Source organism: Ochlerotatus camptorhynchus, unplaced genomic scaffold (genome assembly GCF_037179485.1).
Source record: "Ochlerotatus camptorhynchus isolate MF236.1 unplaced genomic scaffold, CSIRO-AGI_Acam_v1.1 ptg000180l, whole genome shotgun sequence".
Taxonomy (NCBI): Eukaryota; Metazoa; Arthropoda; class Insecta; order Diptera; family Culicidae; genus Ochlerotatus; species Ochlerotatus camptorhynchus.
The window spans coordinates 2,974,318-2,994,466 of NW_027040670.1; positions in this window are offsets into that span (position 1 = coordinate 2,974,318).

The window sequence follows — 20,149 nt, forward strand, 5'->3', positions numbered from 1 at the left end:
GTTCAGAGGTTCGACAAATTAAAAGGATTAAATCCTTTGAGTACTGTAAGTCACCTAGAGCATACTATTTTTCTCAAACCTATTGATGTAATTGAGGTTTCTTCCTTGATACATAATCTAAATACTAAAAAAGAAGCTGTGGCCCTGGTAATATTCCAGCAAGTATCATCAAACTTAACCTCAATGAGTTTGAAAATATTTTTACTCAACTTTTCAATTGTATACTTAGACAAGGGAAGTATCCAGATTGTCTCAAAGTATCAGGAGTGGTGCCAATTTTTAAAGCCGGCGATGTGTCTGATCCTTGTAATTATCGTCCTATTTCCACACTGTCTGTAATAAATAAATTTTTCGAAAAATTGCTAGTAAATAGACTTGTCAATTTCTTGAAATATAATGTTTTGTATAAATTTCAATACGGGTTGCAGAAAGGATGCAGTACTTCAACAGCAATAGTCGAGTTAGTTGATTTTTACTGAATAAAATTGATAATAAATGTATCGTAGGAGGCCTCTTTATTGACCTAAAAAAATCATTTGATACCCTGAATCACAATATTCTACTGCAAAAATTAGAAAGCTATGGAATACGTGGATTGGCTAATGACATTATATTGGAGGCGAACCAGCCAAAGGTTGAAAGCCTCCCTAATAAAGTTAAATAATAATAATGACATTATACGTAGTTATTTGAATGATAGGAAACAGTTTTTGGTATATAAAGAAGCACAGAGCTCTCTCCGATTAGTAAATATAGGGGTTAGGGGTTATAAGGTAGTAATATCGGGCCTCTCTTATTTCTTATCTATATAAACGATATAGGAAATTTACCTCTTAAGGGAATAGCTTAATTATTTGCTAACGATACAGCACTTTTTTACTCAAATCAGGATACTACATCTATCGTTTCCTGCATAAACGATGATTTACAGGTACTCATGAGATACTTTCATACTAACTTACTTTCGTTAAACTTATCAAAGACTAAATATATGGTGTTCCACTCACCGAGGAAAAAAAATTCTCCACACAACAGTCCGTCAATTGGGTCTAATGTAATAGAGAAAGTATCAAGTTTTAAATATTTGGCCTTGGTATAAGATCCTACGCTCTCTTGAGGGGATCATATAGAACATGTACAACGCAAAGTATCATCTCTATGTGGCCTAATGTATCGTGTTAGTAAATTTGTGCCTAGGAACGCACTTCTAACTTTTTATCATGGCTGTATTCATTCTCATCTGCAGTACTTGATCATCGTTTGGGGACATGCTTGCAAGGCTAAACAAAAACAAAATGCAAGTATTGCAAAATAGGTGTATAAAAATCATCTACGCAAATAATTCGCACAGTATTCTCCCGTTACGTGGTTTGTGCAAGTTACAGTCTTGTTTGTTTATACACTGGAGTCGCTTTTTACGCGGGTGATACGTCCCGCGTAAAAAAAACCGCGTAAATTCTGGAATCCGCGTGAAAAAAAACGCGTAACTTCCGAAATCCGCGTAAAAAAAGACAGTGTAAAAAAACCGCGTAAGAAGCGACTCTAGTGTATAACAATATACCGCGTTAATTCTGAATCCGCGTAAAAAACCAAAATCCGCGTAAAAAAACCGCGTAAAAAAACCGTGTAAAAAACCCGCGTAAAAACGACTACCAGGGGGCTCTCAGTGTGAGTTCTTTGGTGTGTGGGTGTGTTGGCGGGCCTCATAAAAAAAAAGATGAGTGCTCCTCTTTGTTCTTTGCATACTTGTATCTTCATGAAGATGCAAAGTGCTTGGTTCATTATTCATTGTGAATGGGAAATAATAACACTTGTTTACAAAACAACATAAAAAATGTGAACTTTAGTGGTTGACCAACGTTTCTAATGCAAAATCCTACGCTGAATTCAATGCCATGGTCAGAAAAAATTAAAGTAGAGCCATTTTTGAGATATACAAAAATTTTGATTTTTTGAATTTTGGACAAAAGTACGATTACTAAAATGTCAATATCTTTGAAACTAGTGCACCAATTTTTAATCTTTTTTTTATGAAAATGAAGCAAAATAAATTTGCTATCGTTCACTAGAATATTATGTCCTGATTGAAAATTCAATTTTGAAGTCATTTAAAAATTTACAGCATTTTTTTCTTTTATTTTTCCTGCGAATTTTCCATAAAAATCTTGTTTTAATCAACATTTTTAATGGGATAAAAAGATTAAAAAAACCATTCCATAATTTATTCTCAAAGTCCATTAAAAACTGGAGAAAATGAGCCTTCAATGGATGAAATCGATTGGAAATTGTCGAAGTTTACTTTACTTTACTTTGGACTTTAAGAATAAATTATGGAATGATTTTTTGAATATTTTTGTCCCATTAAAAATGTTGATTAAAACAAGATTTTTATGGAAAATTCACAGGAAAAATAAAAAAATGCTGTAAATTTTTAAATGACTTCAAAATTAAATTTTTAATTAAGACATAATATTCTAGTGAACGATAGCAAATTTATTTTGCTTCATTTTCATAAAAAAAGATTTAAAATTGGTGCACTAGTTCCAAAGATATTGACATTTTAGTAATCGTACTTTTGTCCAAAATTCAAAAAATCAAAATTTTTGTATATCTCAAAAATGGCTCTACTTTAATTTTTTCTGACCACGGCATTGAATTCAGCGTAGGATTTTGCATTGGAAATGATCATCACCTTACCGAGTTCAAAAATGCTGTAAACAAGTGTAATTAGCTGCGATGAGCCTAGGAAAACGCTCAGCTCAAGCTATACCTAGATTGATATTCTTCATGAAGATTGAACTTCAATCTAGGTATATTCGTTATTGGGGCCTCTCTTAGCTCAATCGGTAAAGGCGCAGTTACAAAGCAAGACCATACTGGAGGTGGTTGGGTTCGATTTCCGGTCCGGTCTAGGAATTTATCGGGTTGGAAAATTTCCCTGGACATTGTAATCGTTCGCGAAGAATGCTCGAAGTTCAAGTGAAACTCGCTGGCTTAAGCGCCACTCCCTTTACGAGAGACCACCGGTCGTGTTTTCTTTGCCCGACTTAGAGACTGATTCTCAGAGGACCACTCGAACGGTATGATTAAAAACCCTTCCTCAATGAAATTCAAAACTTTAACGGAAACTAATCTTTATCGAAAGAACACCTTTATCCGATCCATTTACCATCTCAAAAAGTTCACAAATTATAGTCCCAATTCTCATTAAACCTAACGAACCAAGCTAAACCGAATGTGTCTGATGTGAATCCAAAACGAGCCCAAGAATAAAACAGCAAAAAAGGTTATCTTCCATTTAATTCCACTTAATTAATTTTGGTATCCATGACAGATACGTATTTCGACTACAATGTGCAGTCTTCATCAGTGTCATTCCCACTAAAGAACTTATCAAAATCTAACCCCCTTAAGTACTCATCCCCTAGGTATAAAAGTCAAGATCACAGGTATGTAAATGAAACTACAATGTGTTGAATCGGAACCTACCTAACTAATTAAAACCAAAGATTTAAGTAAGCTAAAGGAGAAAAATCTATTCAACTCTCTAATAAGGAAAATCCCAAAGGCTTGGTAGCCATCATAATGAAGTAATGAAATTGGGTTGTTAGCGGAATGCTTTAATAAAACAGCAAAAAAGGTTATCTTCCATTTAATTCCACTTAATTAATTTTGGTATCCATGACAAATACGTATTTCGACTACAATGTGCAGTCTTCATCAGTGTCATTCCCACTAAAGAACTTATCAAAATCTAACCCCCTTAAGTACTCATCCCCTAGGTATAAAAGTCAAGATCACAGGTATGTAAATGAAACTACAATGTGTTGAATCGGAACCTACCTAACTAATTAAAACCAAAGATTTAAGTAAGCTAAAGGAGAAAAATCTATTCAACTCTCTAATAAGGAAAATCCCAAAGGCTTGGTAGCCATCATAATGAAGTAATGAAATTGGGTTGTTAGCGGAATGCTTTAATAAAACAGCAAAAAAGGTTATCTTCCATTTAATTCCACTTAATTAATTTTGGTATCCATGACATATACGTATTTCGACTACAATGTGCAGTCTTCATCAGTGTCATTCCCACTAAAGAACTTATCAAAATCTAACCCCCTTAAGTACTCATCCCCTAGGTATAAAAGTCAAGATCACAGGTATATAAATGAAACTACAATGTGTTGAATCGGAACCTACCTAACTAATTAAAACATTGGGCTAACAACCCAATTTCATTACTTCATTATGATGGCTACCAAGCCTTTGGGATTTTCCTTATTAGAGAGTTGAATAGATTTTTCTCCTTTAGCTTACTTAAATCTTTGGTTTTAATTAGTTAGGTAGGTTCCGATTCAACACATTGTAGTTTCATTTATATACCTGTGATCTTGACTTTTATACCTAGGGGATGAGTACTTAAGGGGGTTAGATTTTGATAAGTTCTTTAGTGGGAATGACACTGATGAAGACTGCACATTGTAGTCGAAATACGTATCTGTCATGGATACCAAAATTAATTAAGTGGAATTAAATGGAAGATAAGCTTTTTTGCTGTTTTATTAAAGCATTCCGCTAACAACCCAATTTCATTACTTCGAGTCCAAGAACTCAATGGCGAGCGAGTCTACTAAAAACACCGTGACAGAAAAATAAGTAACTCAACGAAAAACTTTCAAATTTTAATCTGTATTCACATCATTCCTTAACATTCATTCGGGTTGGACTAAACTCGGTTAAAAAAGCAAACTATTCATGGCCATGAAAAAAAAGTACGGACATAGCTGCGCAGGTTTTTTTCGATGCGATGCGATGATGACGGCGGACGAATCGGTCATGGCGACGGATGGAGAGGTAATGGCGGCCGGTGACCTTACCAAGGTCCTGGCGATGGCGACTGTCGACCCTCCGACGACCTGTGATGATGGCGGCGGTCTCGGAATGACGCCGATCAAGCTGCGGAAATGGCGTGCTGCGACGGAAAGTGACCCGTGTGCGGTATGGCCGAAATTAGAGGTGCGGAGGTAGTGGCGGCTGGACTGAAGGCTTCCGATTTGCTGTCTAGAGAGCTGAGCATCGACGGCGTCGAGCATTTCCCGGGAGATTCGCTCCGTGGAAGAGAGAGGCCAACGTACCGTCGCACGGCTTCGCGTATTATGTTTCCGCTATGACCGCCCGAGATGAAATGTAATCTTCTCCTCTTTGGTTAAAATCCGAACCGAGGTACGCAATTGGCTTCGTACTTCTGCGGTCCGAGCTCTCGAATGTCACGGTCCCCGGGGTTGTACCGTAATGGGGACTTAACTAACGGCTTTTGGCGACTCTTGTGGAAAATTTCGCTTAGCAAACTAGTGACTTCACGACACTCCGTTTATCTACCTACAAGAGTCGGGGGCGGACCTTCGCAATGCACCCGGGTCCTGTCCGAATCCAACGGACGGAAATGGCGGCCTAGTTGACGCCACGACAAACCAGACGGTCCGGCGACGATGGAAGCCGAACTCGCCGAAAATTCCAGCCCGTTCAAAAAAGCCCGTTGAATGAGCTTTTTGTATTTAGACACACTATCTACACAGCGGTTTGAAACGCGAACTATTTGCTACAGGCAAGACAAATCTTTATCTTTTTGATCGAATTTCACTGAGTTCACACTTGACTGACCACTGCTTTCCAGCCGATTGGTTAGCGAAATGGCAGAGACTAGAATTTCTTTTTCCCAAGAAACCACGGAATTTCTTAAAGATAAAAGGATCGGATATGGCGCGAAAAATCAATGTTCGGCAGAGCCATTTTACTCAGGTGTTCATTTGAGTCCTACCCAACTAACAATTTTCATAATGTAAACGCTTTACTCACTTCATTTATACAGCCTCAAGCTGTATTCAAACGTTATAAGATGTGAGGCAACCTTTACTCAACCTCTATTCAAGCAAATCTGGCGAACTTAGTCAGCTACTTATGGCTGTTGGGACGGTTGGAATAAGCTCTTATTGCACTTCCATTTACGCTTCTATACAGCTGTTATCTTGCTGTTTAGTTGTGTGCAAACTTGAAAGGCGCTTATTTAAGCTTTTCCCGGTTATCCAATAATCACTACACAGCTTTCTCTTGAAGCCGGGTTAAATATTGTTTACGCTTTTTTGTTGGATGAATTGATTGAGTTTATTTTGCTGTGAGAATCAAATTAATCGAAATTAGTTATAAGCACACCACAACCCAATCATTTACTCTGCACCGGAACCCGGGATAGAATTCGAGACGACCGCATTGACAAACCATGACTCTACCAACTTCGATACGCCAACACTTTGAACTGACGTAAAATAATATACATGACTTTCTACAACAATTTCGCTGAGTAGAGGCTTTATAACAGTGCACATGAATCACTTTTCTCGACTAGTTGCTTCAGCTTTGTAAAGGTACAGAGTAAAAGCGGTAAAAATGCTTCCAAAGTAGCGCTAACACAGTTTATTAGTTGATTACAGATTGTTTAGTTGTTAAAAAAACACTTTTGATGTTAATTTTATTCAGCAAGAGTGGTTGGTTGTGTAGAAGCCATCAAATGAGCAATATATTCTTCTTATTAGCTTTGTTTTGCAGCAGTTGAAAATGATTAATATTTGCATAGAAGTAACATAAGCGTTTATTGGCTGCTGTTATTTAGTACGACTGACAAATTGAATAATGGTTGTGAAAAAGTTGAGTAAACGTTCTCCAAAACTATTTTGCTAGCTTCTACTTGTAGTTGTATCTGCAGCTTGTTTTTCGGCTACTCTACAGCACAATGCTGGAAAAGTTGGCTTATAAAGCTGAAAATGTTAGTTGGGATATGCGAGAAAGTAATATGCTTGAAATGCAAGAAATAAGAAGAAGGATATTTGTTATTGAGTAGCATCGCCTGCAAAGAATCATTCAAGACAAACAATTGAAATTGCCTTAACTCCATTTTGTAAACAAACCTTGTAAGGCCATTTTCTCGCGAACCAAAGTCCGCAAAGGCAAACCAACATAATGAACAGGTAGGGGAAATTCTCCTCTACCCGATTGTGGTTAAGGTTTTGCGAATGAAGGTTTCGGTTCGCGAGAAAATGGCCTTACGAGGTTTGTTTACAAAATGGAGTTAAGGCCATTTCAATTGTTGGTCTTGCATTATTGGAATCATTTTACTGCCAACTTGTGAGTGAGTGACGCATGCTTGAATTGGTGCATGTGGTAACTCAGCGAATGAAGAGAACATGAATCACTTCGTCACTGAGAGTGTTCACACATAAAGAATAAACCGTATACGTATTGCTACAACTCTTCTACAGCGATGGAGAAATATAGTGAGTGACGATTCTTTGTGATAATCAGCAACTTTGAAAGAAAGTAATAGTCAAATATATTAAAACGATCCTGCTCAAACACTCTCAGAAAAGCATCCGGATGGTCATAAAAAAAAACCTCAAACATCATTCAAGTTCACTACAATCCTATCCATTTAAAGCCACTCTCTAATGCCGCATGAATCACGCATTGCCCCCATAGAGCATACAATCTATTACGAGAAAAATCCCAATTAAGGTTATTAGTTTTCTCCCCCTGCTAATGGATCAATTTTTCAAACCGATAACAACCCAATTGCTTTCGGTGGTTCGGTGCCGCACGAGGTTAAATTGAACCAGAATCACTTCATTTATTAAACAGGTACTTTGCCAACCACTCGACCCAGCATTCTCCCAGAAACGAAGAAGCTTTCATTAAATCTTCCACTTCCAGTAGATATCACGTGCAGTCTGGGCTCGCAAACCGTCCGCGTGGCTACAAAGTGCACACAGTGGCTACTGCGGAGGAGCGCCATTATTGGAGGTGAATGTGAAAAAGAAAAATAAAGCCCTTATTGAATCAAATGAAGATATTAAAAGCATCCAAGGAGCACGCGGCCCTCTCTGGCCCGGTAAGGTGAGAACAACATGAATTTATGGAACGGTTTTCATTACCCGGGCACACGGAAATAAATGAAGTGCCACGACGACGATCGCGGGAGGATTTTATTACATTTCGCTACTTTCGCGTGTTTGTGCTTAATCACGTGGCAAGAATCGAGGCGGTAGTGGCAGCGGTATTTACTTGCCGGGGGTAATGAGACTTCCTGTCCGCTCTCTGTGAGTAAAGTTGCTGAAAATGGCAAACAAGTTATGAATGCTACGGATTTTGTGATAAGAATCTACAATTTATTTATTTTTTCTCAAAGCCGACTGCGGCTTCATATGATTGGAGCAAATTCTGCAATGACTTTCGTGATGTGCCGCACTACATACTTGTTGAATGTATCAAGAACGTTATCAGAGCGATCATATAACTACACCCCAAGCAAACGACACATCCATTAACTGTATTGAAAATGTTCCTTACGAGACATGCGCCCTTAAATTGCGATGACGCCAAATTTACGGAGATATATGCATTTAGAGTTTTGAACACCTAAACACTGCTTAAAACTAGATTTAGGACTTATTAAAATCAGATTTCACACGTCTTGCCGTCTGTGAGCGATAGCCATCTACACAAGCTATTTCACCTGTATAAAACATTCCCAGTCGATAGATATCTGCTCAATCTGGCTCGACAGCTTAATTACGTAATCGTAGAATTAAATTGAATCTCTGTTTGTGCGTCTGTGGACGCGTTTCATCTAGACAAGCTTTTTCCGAGATGGCTTATCCGATCAATATGGTTGATATCTCGTTTGAAAGACGGCCCATTGCGCCATTGATCGCTATTGATTTTTTTCTTGATATACACTCCATCAACATGACATTCTGAACAGTGGAAAGATCTCATTAATATCTCCCTGTAGAAAAAAATCAAACCGCCAGTCTGAAAATAATGGATTGGGACTTTTTTTTGCGGAACAAAATGTCTGCCACCTGAAAAAAAATGACCACTTTAAAATTGGCATCTTTAACGATGTGAAATCGTTAACTTCACGGAGAAATAACATATATAGTTAAACTAACTAAAAGCCTCCAAATTTCGAGAAGAGCCGTATTAACGGAGATAAATCGATTTATAGATTATTAAAGCCACCAGTTTGAAAATATTGGGTAGGGACATTTCTGTTGTGGAAAAATTTGTTGACACCTTAAACGCTCCAAATCTCAATAAGAGCCGTATTTATGGAGATGAATCGATTCAAAGATTTTTATAACCGCAAGCCTGAAAATAATAGATTGGAAGTTTTTTTTTAGGAGAAAACACCTAAACACCCCTCAAATCGCGATAAGAGCCATATTTACGGAGATAAATCGATTTAAAGGTTTGGAAAACCCACCAGCTGAGAAATAAAGGATTATGGAATAATTAATATGGGTAAATTAGGGTATTAAAATTTCGATCACCTAAACACCCCTCAAATCGCGATAAGAGCCATATTTACGGAGATAAATCGATTTAAAGGTTTGGAAAACCCACCAGCTGACAAATAAAGGATTATGGAATAATTTCTGCTGGGAAATCCGTGTCGGAAAATTTCGATCACCTAAACACCCTTCAAATCGCGATTAGAGCCATATTTACGGAGATAAATCGATTTAAAGTTTTGGAAAACCCACCAACCGACAAATAAAGGATTATGGAATAATTAATATGGGTAAATTAGGGTATTAAAATTTCGATCATCTAAACACCCCTCAAATCACGATTAGAGCCAAATTTACGGAGATTTAAAGGTTTGGAAAACCCACCAGCCGACAAATAAAGGATTATGGAATAATTAATATGGATTAATTAGGGTTTAAAAATTTCAATCATCTAAACACCCCTCAATCCGCGATTAGAACCATATATACGGAGATAAATCGATTTTAAGGTTTGGCCGATAAATAAGAGATTATGGAATAATTTATACTGGGAAATCCGTGTCGCAAAATTTCGATCACCTAAACACCCCTGGAATCGCGATTAGAGCCATATTTATGGAGATTAATCGATTTAAAGGTTTGGAAAACCCACCAGCCGACAAATAAAGGATTATGGAATAATTTACGCTGGGAAATCCGGGTATGAACATTTCGATCATCTAAACACCCCTCCAATCACGGTTAGAGCCATATTTACGGAGATAAATTGATTTAAAGGTTGCTTTATGGAATGGTTTATTGATTTATTTTTAGTAGCCTCAACAATTCAGACTTATAATTAGGGATATTTAATATTCCATATAGTACAATCTTCTAGTAGAGTTAATACTGAGGGGTTCAACTCATGCACTGCAACAAAAAGTTATGATTGACATCGGGAAAGATCAACAAAAAATACCCAACCTTCATTGCCTACACCAAAGCCCTCATAACTACCTGAAGAATCCAAGCCTCTTGTCGCACCCGGTGCTCGTGTTTAGCCGTGTTTGAACAGAAGTTTTCCACGCTTTTGAAAATTTACGGTAATTTTATTCATTGAATCTCGCATCGTAGTTGGAAAACGGAGCAGCGACTCCACGACCGCAGTATCGACGACCATCGGCTGTTGTCGGTTGGTGGTCAAAACAATCACAGAGTATGCGAGGGACAGTTAACGAGAAATTTACGACTGTATTAATTAGCTTCGATGGCTATGGACAATTTGTTGGTCCTGATCGGAAACACGCGGTGTGGTTTGAACCAACAATTCGAAATCAATCTTGCTTGTTTCTGGTGAAATCCGGTTGACTTGTGATTAGCACAGTTTTATCACAAATATTTGTTCAGGTGCCATCGGTCGATAAATTATGGATTTTTATAGGTTCAGATTCGTGCTCGAAGCAATAGGTTGTATGCAAACGATAACTGACCTTATCAAGATGACAAATTCCTTGCTTTGAACTTATTGGAGCGGAATGGGAATACATGAGGTGGTTATTTACATAGTCATAATTCAGTGTGAATTGCAGCACATTGGAATTGATTCCGCGTCCGTTCGATTGATATTCGATCTTGGAATTAAATCCCGAACATGAGTTTTCGATCAGATGAGGAGCCTTCAGTTGAACATTAATTGGAAGCAAAAACATAAACCCTTCAAACAAGTTTCACACAATTTGCGCCATAAGCTACAAGCCATGCGTTCACAATATCTAAGCTCAATTCAGGTACAAATGAACGTTCAAATTAATCTTAAGCTGTTGAAAGAACGTTTGTTTCTTGTCAAGTGATACCTGGGTGTCATGTCGGTTCCTACTTTCATTATGCTGTTCATTCCAGCTTGTTTCTTAGCCGTTCATCTATCCTTTTCCTTTATTTCTAGGCCTATCTTGGGTCTCATTCATATAGAGTCGGCGACTTAGCTAGAGACCGATCCCGCGCCCCGATCGTCGGAGCTGTGCTCTTGTGGTGACATATCGTTTAAATACTTCTTTCGCGCTTCGCACCTCTCTGCCGAGGACGAGGAAGCTGCAAAGAAAATAAATGTGGCAACGATAAGCACCGGACTTGACTATAAATGAATTCCAATCAAGTCACGACACGCCAAGAGTGTCGATTAATTTAAAGAATATGGATAAGCTTTGGCGTGGGGTTGCTACTATTACTTACCAACTTCGTTACAACCGGGCTATCTCTTGAGTTGGATGACGGAAGGGATTCTGGTGTTGCTTCTTCGTTGTCATCAATTCAAGTGAAATAGGCTGGTTGGAGATTGAAGAAAGTGATCTTTGACAGTAGGCGAAAGATTGCAGAGCGGGAAAACACAACTGGACTGCCTTTTTCATTAGTGATATTCAACATCTATAGACAGTCTTCAAAAAGCATCTCTTTGCTCTAACATTCTATAAAGCAAGCTTTGAATCGATCTTGTAAATCATGCTTTGTTCAAATCTGTGCATTTTTCCAATCTCAACATGCAAGATTCACTCTATCGATGCAATCATGGATCTAATCTTTCACAAACGAACATGGGAACTGTTTGACTTTATCAACAATCTTGGCAAATTTATAATGTAATGAAGCACAGCATAATTTTTACTTTCGAAGATTTCAATTTTACTAAAAGTATGGGTGGGATAAGAAAGAATAGTGTAGTGAAAAAATGTTCTATTTGAAGTTTAACTTGATTACAATGAGAATAGCTGATAATCTTTTTACCAGACCATGTGGAATGAAACAGTATCCTCACCCTTTAGAGGAATTTAGGAAAATGATTGATACTACTGAAGAATTAACTTATGCTAGTCCAATTTTTGCACATACAAAATTATCGGGACAGGAAACGTTTTTAAACCTTTCGAAAAATAAACCAATTTTGATGTAACCGGATGCATTTACATAATAGTTTTAATAAATCATTTGAAAATGTATGGTGGACAGTGGCCACCAGAAATGTTCCGCATTTGTCAAAGAGTTTTTTTTTTCATTACTTGTATTTTTTCTGGAATGATTATTTTCTTTGAATTAATATTGTTTTCCTGATACAAGAAGCATTTTTGAATTCAATGCTGGCTATAGATCCAAGATCTGTTGAGAAACCACCAAAATCTGGCCATTTCCTTGAAATCGGTTCCGGTAAAGTGACCAGTAATGTTAATCTTTTGAATCACGTTAATATGGGTAGAAATCCTCATGATTTTCCGGTTCGATAGGTCAATAATCGTGTTTATCGTCACAAGCTGCGATGGCCATCTTGGAGCAGGTTCTGGGTTCCCCGGGGGAAGTGGCGATTTTGGGACATGACCGGAACCATATCCGTATGGATGTTAAACTTCAAGATTTTGCAGGTCTATGCTAAAGGCAGTTTTTTTTTCATGTCCACAGCTTGCCATGGTTTCCCTGGAGCAGGTTCTAGATGCCCCGGGAACGTAGCCAATTTGAGACATGACCGGAAACATATCAATATAGGTTTCAAACTGCAAGATTTTGCAAGTCAATTCCAATGGTAGATTTTTCATATCTACAGCTTGCCCAGGTTACTCTAGAGCAGGTTCTGCGTACCTCGGGGGAAGTGGCCAATTTCGAGTCAAATACCGAAACCATGTTGATATGGATGTCAAACTTTAAGATTTTACAAGCCAACACCAGTGACAGTTTTATCAGGCAAATAACTTGCCTTGGCTGCTCTGTAGCTGGTTCTGGATTCCCCGAGGGAAGTGGCCAATTTGGAACATGATCGGAACCAAATCAATATGGGTGTCAAACTTCAAGATTTTGCAAGTCAATGCCAATGGCAGTTTTTTCATGTTCACAGCTTGCCATGGTTATCCTGTAGCAGGTTCTAGATGCCCCGGGGAATTGGCCGATTTGGGATATGACCGTAAATACATAAATATGGGTGTCAAACTTCAAGATTTTGCAAGCCAATGTCAATTATAGCTTTTTTCTAGTCAACAGCATGCCCCGGTTTCCTTGGAGCAGGTTCTGAATACCTCGGGGGAAGTGGCCAATTTGGGACATGTAACTTGCCTTGGCTGCTCTGTAGCTGGTTCTGGATTCCCCGGGGGAAGTGACCAATTTGGAACATGATCGGGACCATATAAATATGGGTGTCAAACTTCAATATTTTACAAGAAAATGCCAATGGTAGCTTTTTCACGTCGACAGCTTACCCTGGTTTCCTTGGACCAGGTTATAGGTGACCCGGGGAAAGTGGCCAATTTGGGACATGGCAGGAACCATATCAATATGGGTGTTGAATTTCAAGATTGTTCAAACCATTCAAACCAGTGATAGATTTTCCATGTCCACAGTTTGCCGTTGTAACCCTGAAGCAGGTTCTGGATGGTCCGGGGAAAGTTCCCATTATGGAAAAACTGGCAGACTTGGTGTGGCTTGATTCAAGGTCACAGAAAATTAATTCAAATTATCAGAATGAAGATTTCATTATACTTCGAAAAACGCTTCAATATACCTAGTAGGGTTAAACAGTCAAAAACGCATCCGAGGCAAGACGCAAGGTCGCATGTTGCTCATCGAACACGCATTTAACCGTTCGTCTGTTCCAAAAAAAAACTAACGCTACCTGTACCTTGGGGTCAATTTGACCTCGAATTCAAATTGCCATATCTCAGCGAAGGTTCAACGGATTTTTGGAATTACAAATATTAAATAAAGTAAATTTAATGTACTTCCAGTTAAACTAATAAAATTTTTCTTGAGGGGTGGATCCCTCGGGACGAGGGGTTATTGTAAAAATATACCCATGAAGTGACATATTATGATTTTAGGGGTGTTTATATCACTTGATCCCATCCATATAGGATGTTGCTTCCCTGTGCAAAGATGTTCAGAAATACAAGGTTTTCAAAACCATGGATAGTTTATGGCATAATTTACTCACTAGATGGCACTAAAACGAAAATGATCAAGTTGCGTTATACTACGCTATCTACAGGTCCTGCTCATATGGGTGATTCCCGCCTTGAGCAAAGTTGTTAAGATGGACAAGACCTATCTTAAGGAAAATAGTTTAGATCAGAATTCACTCACCAGACTGCGCTAGCGTGACATTTACTTTGAATTGTTTGCCCTAACTTAACATCTTCACTAGATAGAAGGTTTCAATTTTCTGCAAAGTTGTTCAGATGAACAAGACCTATTTTATGGTAAAGAATTCAGCTTATAATTCACATTAATTTTTCATTATTTGCCCTAACTTAACATTAGGTCTAGATAAAATTTTAAAATTACTCAGATGGACAAGATCTATTCCATGGAACAGAGGACCAGTAACACTGGTAGATCACCTTTTCGTGGTGCGTTACTGGTATAATATCTACCAAATCGAACTCTGACCCTAATCTCTTCTTGTTGACGCTTATGAGCCTTGGTTTTGAGATTAGAAACAAGAAAAGTTTCGGACCAGGGTTCTGATCCCTGATATAATTAGACGTATCATCGTTTGTTATTGGAGGCGACCCCGGCGTAGTGGTTCATACCTCTCACGCCAAAGTCACCCAACTATAATAATAAAAAAAATCGTTTGCCACTAAGAAGACCTATTCAGCAAGACAATCAAGAGAATTGGCGAGGTCTAATAAATTTTCAAATGATACGGAACATCATAATTGTATGAGGATTCATGTAAGACCTATTATGATTGGTGAGAAGGCACGTATTTGGAGGGGCGCAAAATAAGTCTTGTCCATCTGAACAACTTTGCTGCAGACGGAAACGTTCTATCTAGTCCATGTGTTCAGTTAGGGTAAACAATTAAAAATTAAAAGCGAACTAGCGCCACTTGGTGCCCTCAATTCTTAGGATTGGTTTTGTACATCTGATCAACTTTGCCGAAAACGGAAACCTTCTATCTACTCCATACGTTAAGCTAGAAAAAAAAAACAATGAAAAATGAAAAATTTATGTCATACGAGCGCCACCTGGTGAGTGAATTCTGAACTAACCTTTTACCTTAGGATAGGGCTTATCCATCTGAACAACTTTACCCAAGACGAAAACGTTCTATCTAGTACATATGATAGGTTCAGGAAAATAATACAAAATGAATATCACACTAGCGCCGTCTGGTTAGTGAAGTCTGAACTAAACTTGTTACTTTAAGATAGGTCTTGTCCATCTGAACCACTTTACCGGAAATCTTTTATCTAGTCCATATGTAAAGTTAAGGCAAACAATGAAATATCAATCACACACTAGCGCCGCTTGCTGCGTTAATTCTGAGCTGTACTCCTTACCATAAAATAGGTCTTGTTCATCTAAACAACTTTAACGAAGACGGGAACTTTCTATCTAGGGGAAATGTTAAGTTATGGCACACAATTCAAAATGAATGTCACACTAGCACTGTCTTGTGAGTGAATTCTGAACTTGTCTGTCTGAACAACTTTGCTGAGGACGGGAACCATACATATGAGCAGGTTCTGTAGATAGCGTTATATCATTTGTATTTAAGAAGGCGCAACTTGATTATTTTCGTCTTTGCACCATCTAGTGAGTAGGTATATGAAATCCGGAAGAATCCGGTAACATTAAAAACGCTGCCATTGAAGCATTATTCAAAATTTCACCTAATGAAGCTAAGAGTCTATAGAATCACATTAGTTGTCAGGATAAGTTCATTTGTTTACATCATGGCTTCACCAAGCACGTCGCGATTCGATCCTAAACGCTCGAAACGAAAACCATGGTCTATCCACTCCTGGCAGATTTCGATCCAATTCCTGGGCAGGAATTGTATACCTCGGTTGACCGAAAGAGTGCCCCGGAAAAATGTAAAATCAAAATGAAGTCGAAATTCATCAAAATTGTCCTTGTCTGCAAGCAATCTACAGTCGTAGGCTGAAAAGCGAAACTTTCATTACTTCTGGGACCATGAACCAGAAAACTTACCAGGATGAGTGCCTATGGAAGAGACTTCTGCCTTTTCTGGAGCAGCATGACTTGGATTGCCTATTCTGGCTGAACTTGGCAAGCTGCTACTACTCAAATGCCACCAAACAGTGCACACTGGGCCAGGAATGCAATTAATAACTCCGAAACGAAGCATTTTTGCGACTTGGTGTCTTCGGCAAAGTTTCGCATCATAATAAGGACCATCTAATGACATAAACAAATAATTCAAAACTCTTCCGCAAAAAGGGCGCCACAATCTAACTTCTTTCTCTGACGATTTGGAGACTTGATGTATTCGGCGAAGTTGTTTATCTTGACAAAATAAAAGAGTATATGGTTGTAAGAAAAAAAATCAATATTTTTGCCATTTTTTTTCTTTAACTCCATATAACTCGGAACCAGCAGTCGCGAAAATTCTTCGTTTCGAAGTTATTAATTTTTAACGGCGCCGGTGGTGTAGTGGTAAGCGTGATAACCTCTCACCCCAGCAGGCCTGGGTTCAATCCCAGTCGGCGCCGCCGGGATGTTCTGAGGCATAACATCTCTGATCACGCCTGCCTTCGGATGGGAAGTAAAGCCGTTGGTCCCCGGTTCATGAGTTGATGGGTCGATAGGTAGGGTCCAGGTGTGGGAGCTGCCTTCCTGGCACGTCGGTAGCATTGGTGCTCAGCACGGAAAACAAGATCGACGGAAAAAACAAACCAAAGGGAAAAAAAAAAGTTATTAATTTTGCTCCGCTAGATTGCAATCCTGGCCCTGTGTGCAGTGGTAGAGCGAAAATGGCGTCATAATGGTTCCCAAGAAGATTAATCCGGCCAATACTCTGGAACTAAGGCCAATTTAGGAATACTGGTCAATTGTAAAGTAAATACTGAATAAAAATGGTGTAACTGCAATTGACCTGGGTTTCAAGCGGAAATGGAATTTGGAAGTCAAACAAGTGGGAACAGGGCTATTGCAAAAGATGATGAGCAGTGTACGAAAAAAGTTCAAGCAATTGCCTATGATAAGGAAAAAGACTGAAACAATGTTTTTACAATAAGCATATTACCTACTAATGTATAGCTGTTACATTGAACTATGAAAAATAAAACGCATTTTAAACCCCTACCAAGGGGATGGTCACTCCGCACAGTGTGCCAAAAACAAGCTTGGGCACAACTGAGCACAGTCTTTGGCACTGTTTGGCACCCGTGGTTACATTTTTCTGTTCTTTAAAGTTACTGGCAACACTGAAAATTTTCTACGCCTGCGCAGTGTGCATGTGTCAAAATTTGTTATTTATGTTGCCACAATACAATCGAATTTCTTCAAAACACAACCGTGAATCTCCACCAAGTTTCGCCATGGATTCTCCCAAATCGAATTGTCAGCCCACATCCTGATGCCTGAACTACACACTTAGTTTTGACGTAGAACTACGTCTTTGTCGACTATACTGGGGTGCAAATCAAAAAATATGTGTGGTGAAGGAGTGTTAGGTTTTGAACGCTTGTAACTTTGTCATTTATAGATGAAATTAAAATCCAAATACGCCAATCGATAGGATATTACATTACGAACCTGTTGAAATAAATATTTTTCCAATTTTTCTGTAATTAAACTATTGAAAATGTACAAATGATAATTTTATCACTGATTTCATGAAATAAGCCTTTTTTCCAAACCCAGTCATCATAAACGAATACCACTTGGTTGCACATCATTCTGTTTGAACCTGAAAAGATATAAATCAGCGCTGCTCTCATGCCACTGCTCATTAACGCTTCGGACGGCGTGGCGCTTGGTCCTGCAGCAAGCAGGACCAAATCAGTGGCTTAAGGTGGATCACGGCGTGACCACAATGAGGAAAAGCACACACGCCCTTCACAACAATCTCTCGCCCCCCCCCCCCTCAACAACCTCTCCTACCCCCCCACCATCAAACCCCTCCTACCCCCCTCAAATACCTCTCCTACCCCCCCCCCCCTCAAATGCCACTCCTAAACCCCCTCCCCTCAAATACCACTCCTAAACCCCCCCTCAAATACCTCTCCTAACCCCCCCCTCAAATACCTCTCCTAACCCCCCCCCCCCTCAAATACCTCTCCTAACCCCCCCCCCCAAATACCTCTCCTAACCCCCCCCCCCCTCAAATACCTCTCCTAACCCCCCCTCAACAAAAAATAACTCGAAAGCGAGCCAGACTTTGACGATCCCTTTTTTCCGGGAAATAAATTTTAAACATACCACAATCATTAGTAAAACTAAGTTTTACCAAATTCGAACAAAAAATTGCTTTGAAGACATGTTTGATGACATTGAGTTGGTGAATTACACACAACTGACGGTAAAACATATCTGGTGCCTCTATATATGCAATTATATTAACATCCAAAGTCCATCCTACTTTACATATTCTGCACAAAAGAAACTTTCTGCTCCGCCCCATTCATAAAAAACTGCGGGAAATCCTATCAGGTTCTGAACCGGAAAAGATATAAAAGAGCGCTGGTGTCATGCTTTTGCTCATTTTCGCTTCGGACGGCGTGGCACTTGGTCCCAGTGATGCCACATATACAGATTTATCTGTAATGATACAATTTTTTTTTCAATATTTTGATACAGATATCTGTATATGCAGATTACAGATTTTTGAAAAATGTACAGATTTTTCAGATTTTTCAAATAAATGTATAAATAAATTTCATATATTTTTTTTTTATATTTATTATTTACGATAAATAATTATTTTTTCCCTTCTAAGCAACTTGAATTCAATCTGATCATCAAATCCAAATCGATTTTTCACTAAATGAATATTATTATTTTAGCTGCGAATTGCCTTGGAATCTTTCGAATGGACTTATGATGTTCAGATGTTCTGATGTCTCGTTATAAGGGATTTTAGTTTCTCTTTCTATTTGTTTAATTAATCATATCACATGGTTACAGATATGAAGGTTAATTAAATATATTTTTCGTCAAATCGATAAACAAGCCATTTTAGAAAACCAACCAAGGGGTTGATTAAAGTTTGTGAGTCGAAGAGTCAACTTGATATTTTTATAATTGAAAAGCATACTTATAGAAATAAAGATTATTGCATGCCATTCGACTAAACTTCCAGTAAAAGTTCTGTGTTATGTCCAATGTCCAGATAAAGGTTTTCGTAACCTCAGACAAAAACAAAATCAAATTCTAGGGATTTTTGATAGGGGAAATGTTTGCTTCAGCAATACCTTAACTTCGTCAGGGGGGTAAACAAGGTCTTTGAGAGCTTAATTTTGGCATGTGGATACATTGTGTTTTAGAGCATCTATTGGCCAAATTTGAGTGCTCTAGAACTTTGTTTACCCTGCTGACGATAATACGTTAAGGTATTGCCGAAGCCGACATTTCCCTTGGGTAATTCATTACGAAAATTTTCACTGTAGAAGAGATACAAAACACATCAAGATTGTGGGATTTCAAGATTTTAAAAATAGACAAATTCTTTAGAAAGCAAACTTCATTAAAATGCTACGAAATTCGCAAAACTTCTATAAAGTTTGCCGCACTTGTATTTCTGAAGAGGCCTGGCCCCCTTGTCACCCCCATTAGCTATGCCAATGAAACTTTAGTAATTTTTTATGATTCTAAACTTAGAACAAACTGAACTATTTTGAACTATGAATTTGCTCAATGGAGATTTACGTAAATCCGCACTGAGACCATAAAACGGAAATTATACAGATTTTTGTGAGCAAGATTTTTAAAAAGATTTTTTGCGATGAAAATACAGATCTAAATTCGAAAAATGTGGCATCACTGCTTGGTCCTGCAGTAAGCAGGACCAAATCAGCGGCTAAAGGTGGATCACGGCGTGACCACAA